This window comes from Oncorhynchus mykiss, chromosome 20 (assembly GCF_057628025.1).
Source record: "Oncorhynchus mykiss isolate SJ-2025 chromosome 20, ASM5762802v1, whole genome shotgun sequence".
NCBI classification, from domain to species: Eukaryota; Metazoa; Chordata; class Actinopteri; order Salmoniformes; family Salmonidae; genus Oncorhynchus; species Oncorhynchus mykiss.
This window is the reverse complement of record NC_143041.1, coordinates 10,628,101-10,639,208: the sequence shown is the minus strand read 5'-3', so window position 1 is coordinate 10,639,208 and position 11,108 is coordinate 10,628,101. Positions and strand designations below refer to the sequence as shown.

Here is an 11,108-nt window from a genome sequence, read left to right as displayed (position 1 = left end):
GAAAAAATACATTGAGAATAATGGGAAAATGTTGCACAATCCAGGTTTGGAAAGCTCTTAGAGGCTTACCCAGAAAGACTCACAGCTGTAATCACTGCCAAAGGTGATTGTAACATGTATTGACTCAGGAGGTTGAATACTTATTATAATCAAGATATTAGTGTTTGTTTAAAAAAAAAAGTTTTTTTTAAATGTTAGCACTTTTTTCCACTTTGACATTGCAGAGTATTTTGTGTAGACCGTTGACCAAAAATTACAATTACATCAATTTTAATCCCACTTTGTTACACAACAAAATGTGGGGAAAGTCAAAGGGTGTGAATACTTTCTGAATGCACTGTAGATGCTCTCCCATCACCAACAGAGGGCAGTGAAAACTATGTCATAAAATAGTGAGTCCTGCCAGTTTCAAAATGCTGAAAAATTCCAACTCTTTCTCTATCTCTGAGTTAGACATCACCTCTCAGGCACGTTGTTCCCAGGACAGATGACTCACAATACATGTCACACACCAGTGCCCTCATGACTTACTGCTTCCATAGCTGAAACAAGACCTGGGATAACTATAGTTTTAACTATGCTTTGTGGAAAGTAAAATATTATTCCGGGGGAACAAATAGTTACTTTGGAGGTGACAACAACTATTTGAATCCCCTAAAAAAACTAGTAGAATACAGATTTCAGAAAGTGACTACTTTTAAAAACTACACTGAAAAAATATAAATGTAACATGCAACAATTTCAAGTTCAAATAAGGAAATCAGTCAATTGAAATAAATAAATTAGGTCCTAATCTATGGATTTCACATGACTGAGAATATAGATATGCATCTGTTGGTCACAGATACCTTAAAAAAGGGATAGGGACATGGATCAGAAAACCAGTCAGTATCTGGTGTGACCACAATTTTCCTCATGCAGTGCTGAGGAATAGAATGCTCCTTTGCATAGAGTTGATCAGGCTGTTGATTGTGGACTGTGGAATGTTGTCTCACTCCTCTTTAATGGCTGTGCGAAGTTGCTGGATATTGACAGGAACTGGAACAGGTGGTCGTACACGTCGATCCAGAGCATCCCTAACATGCTCAATGGTTGACCTGTCTGGTGGGTATGCAGGCCATGGGAGAACTGGGACATTTTCAGCTTCCAGGAATTGTGTACAGATCCTTGTGACATGGGGCAATGCATTATCGTGCTGAAACATGAGGGGAGGGCGCCGGGATGAATGGCAAGACAATGGGCCTCAGGATCTCGGATGTGGAGGTCCTGGGCTGATGTAGTTACCCGTGGTCTGCGGTTGTGAGGCCGGTTGGACGTACTGCCAAATTCTCTGAAAAAACATTGGAGACGGCTTAGGGTAAAGAAATTTACATTAAATTCTCTGGCAACAGCTCTGGTGGACATTCTTGCAGTTAGCATGCCAATTGCACACTCCCTCAAAACTAGAGACATCTGTGGCATTGACAAAACTGCACATTTTAGAGTGGCCTTTTATTGTCTCCAGCACAAGGTGCACGTGTGCAATGGTCATGCTGTTTAATCAGCTTCTTGATATGCCACACCTGTCAGGTGGATGGATTTTCTTGGCAAAGAGAAATGCTCACTAACAGGGATGTAAACTAAATTCTGCACAACATTTGAAAGAAATAAGCTTTTTGTGTGTATGGGAAATTTCTGGGATCTTTTATTTCAGATCATGAAACATGGGACCAACACATTATATGTTGCATTTATATTTTTTTCAGTATATTTGAATAAAGTTCACAGAAAGTAACTACTTTTGTAAAATACTTGAATACAGATCTCAGGAAGTGACTACTTTTCTGAAACTATCAGATTGGCTGCGTTCAACTAATAGCAGGGCTGCATCTGGAACTGCATGTTGAAGATCGAATGAATAGAGCAATCACAATCTCCTATACTATTGCAATCAATCTGACAGTCATATTTTAACCGTTTTGTTCCAAAACACTATATACATTATCCATTTAAAATGATATGTTTATAAAAACATGTATCCATAGGCTGCCACAAGTACATACAGAGTTTAAGTGATGAATTCAATACAAGCAGAAAAAAAATAAAAAAATAAGTGTGCCTCCAGCCCCAACCTCCCCCACTCCTGGAAACCATGTTTCCCACCCCTTCCCACTCCACCTAGCAACTAGGGTTGCTAATCAGTCTCCCGTCTCCTGTGCATTTCACGCACGACAGTTTCTAGGGTTTATCAAGAATGGTGTGACAAGCACAAAACATCTTGTCAGCGGCAGTCCTGTGGGCGAAAACAGCTCGTGGATGAGAGGTCGAGGGAGAATGGCAATAATCGTGCAAGATAACCATCATGCCACTAACAGCCAAATAACGACGCAGTACAACGGCATCTGTGAATGAACCACTCGTCGGTGCTTGTCATGGATGTGCTATTGCAGCAGATGACCACTCCAATCAACCAAACGCAAGAAGAAGCAGCTTCTGTGGGTACGCGATCACCAACACTGGACAATTAAGGAGTGGATAATAATAGGAGTGCACAATTGTGAGCAATAATAGTACCAAAGCCTAGTTACATTGTTTAATGGATAAATCAGTTCACCAGGGTGCACTATAGCTTACCTTGCCATATGCAGTAGGCCTACCAGTCAAAAGTTTGGACAAACCTGCTCATTCAAGGGTTTATCTTTATTTGTAATATTTTCTACATTGTAGAATAATAGTGAAGACATCAAAACTATGAAATAACACATATGGAATCATGTAGTAACCAAGGGTGTTATACAAAATAGATTTTATATTTGAGATTCTTCAAAGTAGCCACCCTTTGCCTTGATGACAGCTTTGCACGATCTTGGCATTCTCTCAACCAGCTTCATGAGGTAGTCAACTGGAATGCATTTCAATTAACAGGTGTCCCTTGTTAAAAGTTAGTTTGTGGAATTCCTTTCCTTCTTAATGCGTTTGAGCCAATCAGTTGTGTTGTGACAAAGTAGGGATGGTATACAGAATATAGCCCTATTTTGTGAAAGACCAAGTCCGTATTATGGCAATAGCAGCAAAAATAAGCCAAGAGAAACGGCAGTCCATCATTACTTTAAAACATGAAGGTCAGTCAATCTGTAAAATTTCAAGAACTTTGAAAGTTTCTTCAAGTGCAGTTGCAAAAACCGTCAAGAGCTATGATTAAACTGGCTCTCAGGAGGACCGCCACAGGAAAGGAAGACCCAGAGTTACTTCTGCTGCAGAGGATAAGTTCATTAGAGTTACCAGCCTCAGAAATTGCAGCCCAAATAAATGCAGTAGGTGAACCGATGATCTGTGATGTATTTCAAATTCAAGGCACACTTAACCAGCATGGCTACCACAGCATTCTGCAGCGATACACCATCTCATTTGCTTTGCACTTAGTGGAACTATAATTTGTTTTTCAACAGGACACTAACCCAACACACCTCCAGACTGTGTAAGGGCTATATGACCAAGAAGGATGGAGTGCTGCATCAGATGACCTGGCCTCCACAATCACCCGACCTCAACCAAATTGAGATGGTTTGGGATGAGTTGGACCGCAGCGTGAAGAAAAAGCAGCCAAGAGTGAAGCTGGTTGAGGTGAAGCTGGTTGAGAGAATGCCAAGAGTGTGCAAAGCTGTCATCAAATCAAATCAAATCAAATTTATTTATATAGCCCTTCGTACATCAGCTGATATCTCAAAGTGCTGTACAGAAACCCTGCCTAAAACCCCAAACAGCAAGCAATGCAGGTGTAGAAGCACGGTGGCTAGGAAAAACTCCCTAGAAAGGCCAAAACCTAGGAAGAAACCTAGAGAGGAACCAGGCTATGTGAGGTGGCCAGTCCTCTTCTGGCTGTGCCGGGTGGAGATTATAACAAAACATGGTCAAGATGTTCAAATATTCATAAATGACCAGCATGGTCGAATAATAATAAGGCAGAATAGTTGAAACTGGAGCAGCAGCACAGTCAGGTGGACTGGGGACAGCAAGGAGTCATCAAGGCAAAGGGTGGCTACTTTGAAGAATCTCAAATATAAAATATATTTTGATTTGATTAACACTTTTTTGGTTACAACATGATTCCATGTGTTATTTCATAGTTTTGATGTCTTCACTATTATTCTACAATGTAGAAAATAGTGAAAATAAAGAAAAACCCTTGAATGAGTAGGTGTGTACAAACTTTTGACTGGTACTGTATGTTTTGAAACCACACTATGGATTTTATCCCAAAAGCCAGAAGAGGAAGACAAGAGAAGCATTGAACTACACACATTAATTAAGCTGTGGAAATATATTCATTTTGACAATAGATATTCTGCAGGTTAAAGCAACTGGGAAATTAGTCCATCTACTGAGGTTGGATTGAATTGATTTGAGCGTTCTGTTAAAGTTTTTGGCAATGGTTTTATCTAAGGATGGAAATATATCTATTCCCAAATATTCAAACATGTAGTGACGGTTCGGGATCTTGATAGGCAGTAGAGCAGATTTTGTTCAATTTATTTTATAACTTTATTTTATGGACCTGAATTTGTCTATGAAGCTTTTGGGAGGGATTGTCTCAATAAACGTAATATATCGTTGTCGTATAATGAGATCACATGATCTGTAGGATTGAGAGATATTTGTGTAATTGTTGAATTGCCTGAGCCAAGGGCTCCATAGACAATAAAAATAGCAGAGGTGAGATGGGATCACCTTGCCTGCCACTTCTAGTTATTCTGAACAGAACAGAGCAGTTATTGTCTGTTATTAATATGGCTGAAGGATTGGCATATAGTATCTTAAACATATTAATGAAATTGGAGCCAAGTCCCATATGTTCCAAAACCGACCAAAGATATAACCATTCTAGTCAATCAAAAGCGTTTTCTGCATCGAGGGATAGAACTGCGCAAGGAGCTTTGGTTCTGATGAAGCATGTAAGATATGTAATAGGCAACGGAGGATAATAGTTTTTTAACAAACCCGCTTTGCTCCAGATACCAATTTGGGTAAGTAAGTTTAGAGACTGGGCGACAGAAGTTTTGAATATAGTTTAATATCTGTGTTTATCAAAGCTAGAGGGCGATAATGAGAGCACTAGATGGCGTCCTTAACTTTTTTATAAAAGCTAAATTAGTGCTGTATTTACATCTCTTCCAAATGAACCTTCGTGAAGAGCTGTATTAATCATTCTAAGCAACACCAGACCTAACTGGTTCCAACATTTTAAATATCCCTCAGGAGGAATACTATCACAACCACATGATTTGCCTTTAATCATGTTATCCAATGCCCTTTTGTAGGTCATGGAGAGAGATTTGGGCTCCCAGCAAGCCCTCTTCCTCAGTTGAGAGAAGAGGAGTTTTTATATATTTTAAAAAGGACTCAATCTGGCTTGGTGTGGATTTACAATCAGAGGTGTACAATTCTTTATAGAAACGGGATAATCTTTGGTCGATTAATATGGGTTATGATTGTAATTCACCTGATTCAGATTCAGATTCGATTCTTCATGCAAAAGGCGTGGATCTGGGCCTGTTCCAGTGAAAGCAGGATTTCCTTCTCGTCAGACTCGTTAAAGGAAAAAGTTTCTTCCAGTCCGTGGTAACTAACTGCTTTTCTGATGTCCAGAAGTAATTTTTGGTCATAAGAGACGGTAGCAGCAACATTATGTACGCAATAAGTTAAAAAATAAGTTACACAAAACTTTAAAAAATTAATAAAAATTGCACAATTGTTTGGGAGATTGTAAAACGTCAGCCATTTTCTTCTGCGCCATCTTAATCATCTTATCCTACCAACGGGATATTAAAAACTGTAACATCCTATGTTTCACCGAGACGTGGCTGAACAAAGAAACTGACAATATAGAGCTGGCTGGATTTTCCATGCACCGGCAGAACAGAGAAGCTACCTCTGGTAAGATGAGGGGCGTGGGTGTGTGTCTTTTTGTCAATAACAGCTGGTGTGCAATGTCTAATGATAAAGAAGTCTCGAGGTATTGCTCGCCTGAGGTAGAGTACCTTATGATAAGTTGTCGACGACACTATCTACCAAGAGAGTTCTCATCTGTATTATTCGTAGCCGTCTATTTACCACCAGAAAGCGAAGCTGGCACTAAGACCACTCTCAACCAACTCTATAAGGCCATAAGCAAAGAAGAAAATGCTCACCCAGAAGCGGTGCTCCTAGTGGCCGGGGACTTTAATGCAGGCAACGGTTTTACCAAATTTTTACCAGCATGTCACATGTGCAACCAGGGGGAAAAAATCCTACACCACCTTTACTCCACACAGAGATGCATGCAAAGCTCTCCCCATTTGGCAAATATGACCACAATTCTATCCTCCTGATTCCTGTTTACAAGCAAAAACTAAAGCAGGAAGTACCAGTGACTCTCTCAATCCGGAACTGGTCAGATGACTCGAATGCTACACTATAGGACTGTTTTGCTAGCACAGACTGGAATATGTTCTGGGATTCATACAACAGCATTGAGGAACACACCACCTCAGTCATTGGCTTCATCAATAAGTGCAACGATGACGTCGTCCCCACAGTGACTGTACGTACATATCCCAACCAGAAGCCATGGATTACAGGCAACATACGCATCAAGCTAAAGGCTAGAGCTTCCACTTTCAAGGAGCGGGAGACTAATCCGGAACCTAGTAAGAAATTCCCCTATGCCCTCAGACGAACCATCAAACAAGTAAAGCGTCAATATGGGATTAAGTTTGAATCCTACTACACCGACTCTGATGCTCGTCGGATGTGGCAGGGCTTGAAAACTATTACGGACTACAAAGGAAAACCCAGACGCGAGCTGCCCAGTGACACGAGCCTACCAGACAAGCTAATTGCCTTTTATGCTCGCTTCGAGGCAAGCAACACTGAAGCATGCACGAGAGCAGCAGCTATTCTGGATGATTATGTGATAAAGCTCTCGGTAGCCAATGTGAACAAAACCTTTAACATGTTGAGTGTAGGAGGCAGTATTTTGATGTTTGGATGAAAAACGTACCCAAATGAAACTGCCTATTTCTAAGGCACAGAATCTAGAATATGCATATAATTGTCAGATTAGGATAGAAAACACTCTAAAGTTTCCAAAACTGTCAAAATATTGTCTGTGAGTAGAACAGAACTGATATTGCAGGCAAAAACCTGAGGAAAATCCAACCCGGAAGTGCTGTTTTTCCCGAAAGCTCTCTGTTCCATTGCCTGCCTTCGCTCCATTTAAAGGGATATCAACCAGATTCATTTTCCTATGGCTTCCACATGTTGTGAACAGTCTTTAGACATAGTTTCAGGCTTTTATTTTGAAAAATGAGCGAGAAAGATTTGGAATTTTCATCTGCCCGGTTGTGACCGCTCGAGCCTGTGGAATTCTGAACATAACGCACCAACCAAACTGAGGTATTTTGGATATAAAAATAATCTTTATGGAACAAAAGGAACATTTATTGTATAACTGGGAGTCTTGTGAGTGCAATCATCCGAAGATTATCAAAGTTAAGCGATTCATTTTATTGCGTTTCTGACTTTCGTGACCAATCTACTTGGCTGCTAGCTGTTTGTAATGTTTTGTCTGCTGAGAGAGATGTCCTTACATAAACGCTTGGTATGCTTTCTCCTAAAAGCTTTTTGAAATCTGACACGCCAGGTGGATTAACAACAAGCTAAGCTGTGTTTTGCTATATTGCACTTATATTTTTAGTAATTTAATTTAAATTTGGTGCTCTGCAATTCAGCGGATGTTGACGAAAATGATCCCGCTAACGGGATGGGTGCATCAAGAAGTTAAACAGGTCCACATTCACAAAGCAGCTGGACCAGACGGATTATCAGGACGTGTACTCAAAGCATGTGTGGACCAACTGTCAAGTGTCTTCACTGACATTTTCAACCTATCCCTAGCCGGGTCTGTAATACCTACATGTTTCAAGAAGACCACCATAATCCCTGTGCCCAAGGAAGCAAAGGTAACCTGCCTAAATGATTACCGCCCCATGTCACTCACGTCGGTAGCCATGAAGTGCTTTGAAAGGCTGGTCATGGATCACATCTACAGCATCCTCCCGGACACCCTAGACCCACTCCAATTCGCAAAACGCCCCAACAGATCCACAGATGACACAATCGCAATCGCACTCCACACTCGCCCTTTCTAACCTGGACAGAAGGAACACCTATGTGAGAATGCTGTTCATCAACTACAGCTCAGAAATCAACACCATAGTCCCCACGTATCTAATCAGTAAGCTAAGGATTCTGGAACTAAACACCTCTCTCTGCAACTGGATCCTGGACATCCTGACTGGCCGCCCCCAGGTGATAAGAGAAGACAACAATACGTCTGCCACGCTGATCCTTAACTTCATATGGCTGCAGGGGCAGTATTGAGGAGCTTGGATGAAAAGGTGCCCATTGTAAACGGCCAGCTCCTCAGTCTCAGTTGCTAATATATGCATATTATTATTAGTATTGGATAGAAAACACTCTAAAGTTTCCAAAACTGTCAAAATATTGTCTGTGAGTATAACAGAACTGATATTGCAGGCGAAACCCTGAGGAAAATCAAAACAGGAAGTGGCTTCTATTTTGAAAACTCCATGTTCCATAGCCTCCCTTTGCTGGATTTAAAGGGATATGAACCAGATTCCTTTTCCTATCGCTTCCTCAAGGTGTCAAAAGTCTTCAGACATAGTTTCAGGCTTTTATTTTGAAAAATGAGCCAGAACGATAACATCGCGTCAGGTGGTCACATGAGATTTGCTTGCGCAACAGAATTTGGACAGCCATTGTTTTCCCCTCTCCTACTGTGAAAGACATTTGCGGTTGATATATTATCGATTATATATCGATTTAAAAACAACCTGAGGATTGATTATAAAAAACGTTTGACATGTTTCTGTGGACATTATGGAAACTATTTGGAATTTTCTTCTGCGTTGTCGTGACCGCTCTTTCCTGTGGATTTCTGAACATAACGCGACAAACAAACTGAGGTATTTTGGATATAAAAATCTTATGGAACAAACGGAACATTTGTTGTGTAACTGGGAGTCTCGTGAGTGAAAACAGCCGAAGATCATCAAAGGTAAATTATTAATTTGATTGCTTTTCTGATTTTTGTGACCGAGCTACCTGATGCTAAGTGTACTTAATGTTTTATCGTATAAATATTTATAGTAATATTTATTGTATGTAGCGCTATGCTATTCAGCGGTTGTTGATGACACTTATCCCGATAAGGGGATTGCAGCCATAACAAGTTAACACTGGGGTCCCTCAGGGGTGTGTACTTAGTCCCCTCCTGTATCCCCTGTTCACCCACGACTGCGTGGCCAAACACGACTCCAACACCATCATTAAGTTTGATGACGACACAACAGTGGTAGACCTGATCACCGACAACAATGAGACGGCCTACAAGGAGGAGGTCAGAGAACTGGCAGTGTGGTGTCAGGACAACAACCTCTCCCTCAATGTGAGCAAGACAAAGGAGCTGATCGTGGACTTCATGAAAAGGTGGGCCGAACAGGCACCCATTAACATCGACGGGGCTGTAGTGGAGCGGGTCGAGAGATTCAAGTTCCTTGGTGTCCACAACACCAACGAACTATCATGGTCCAAACATACCAAAACAGTCTTGAAGAGGGCACGACAAAACCTTTTCCCCCTCAGGAGACTGAAAAGATTTGGCATGGGCCCCCAGATCCTCAAAAAGTTCTACAGCTGCACCATCGAGAGCATCCTTACCGGTTGCATCACCGGTATGGCAACTGCTCTGCATCTGACCTTAAGATGCTACAGAGGGTAGTGCGAATGGCCCAGTACAAGCTTTCTGCCATCCAGGACCTGTAAATAGACAGTGTAGGAAAGCCCTTAAAATTGTAAAAGACTCCAGTCACCCTTTTGTCTGTTTTCTCTGCTACCACATGGAAGCGGTACCGGAGTTCCAAGACTAGGGCCAAAAGGCTCCTCAACAGCTTCTACCCCCAAGCCATTAGACTGCCACTGGACAAATTACATTGACACCCCCCCCCCCCCCCCCCCCCCTACCCCTCCCGACAGTTGAAGTCGGAAGTTTACATACACTTATGTTGGAGTCATTAAAACTTGTTTTTCAACCACTCCACAAATGTCTTGTTAACAAACTATAGTTTTGGCAAGTTGGTTAGGACATCTACCTTGTGCATGACACAAGTCAGTTTTCCAACAATTGTTTACAGCCAGATAATTTCACTTATAATTCACTGTATCACAATTCTAGTGGGTCAGAAGTTTACATACACTAAGTTGACTGTGCCTTTAAACAACTTGGAAAATGCCAGAAAATTGTCATGGCTTTAGAAGCTTCTGATAGGCTAATTGACATAATTTGAGTCAATTGGAGGTGTACCTATGGGTGTATTTCAAGGCCTACCTTCAAACTCACTGCCTCTTTGCTTGACATCATGGGAAAATCAAAAGAAATCAGCCAAGACCTCAGAAAAAAAATTGTAGACCCCCACATGTCTGGTTCATCCTTGGGAGCAATTTCCAAATGCCTGAAGGTACCACGTTCATCTGTACAAACAATAGTATGCAAGTATAAACACCATGGGACCACGCAGCCGTCATACCTCCCAGGAAGGAGACACATTATGTCTCCTAGAGATGAACGTACTTTGGTGCGAAAAGTGCAAATCAATCCCAGAACAACAGCAAAAGGACCTTGTGAAGATAATGGAGGAAAGAGGTACAAAGATACCTATATCCACAGTAAGACGAATCCTATATCGACATAACCTGAAAGGCCGCTCAGCAAGGAAGAAGCAATTGCTCCAAAACCACCATAAAAAAGCCAGACTACCGTTTGCAACTGCACTTGGGGACAAAGATTGTACTTTTTGGAGAAATGTCCTCTGATGAAACAAAAATAGAACTGTTTGGCCATAATGACCATTGTTATGTTTGGAGGAAAAAGGGGGATGCTTGCAAGCCGAAGACACCATCCCAACAGCAGCATGGGGGTGCTTTGCTGCAGGATGGACTGGTGCACTTCACAAAATAGATGGCATCATGAGGTAGGAAAAGTATGTGGATATATTGAAGCATCATCTCAA

General features: G+C 41.4%; 1 protein-coding gene across 1 annotated transcript in view; it reads right to left on the bottom strand.

Moving 5' to 3' along the window:
• LOC110499087 (cdc42 effector protein 1) overlaps positions 1-11,108 on the bottom strand; it is a 30,840-nt gene that overhangs the window by 3,095 nt on the left and 16,637 nt on the right. The window lies entirely within an intron of this gene.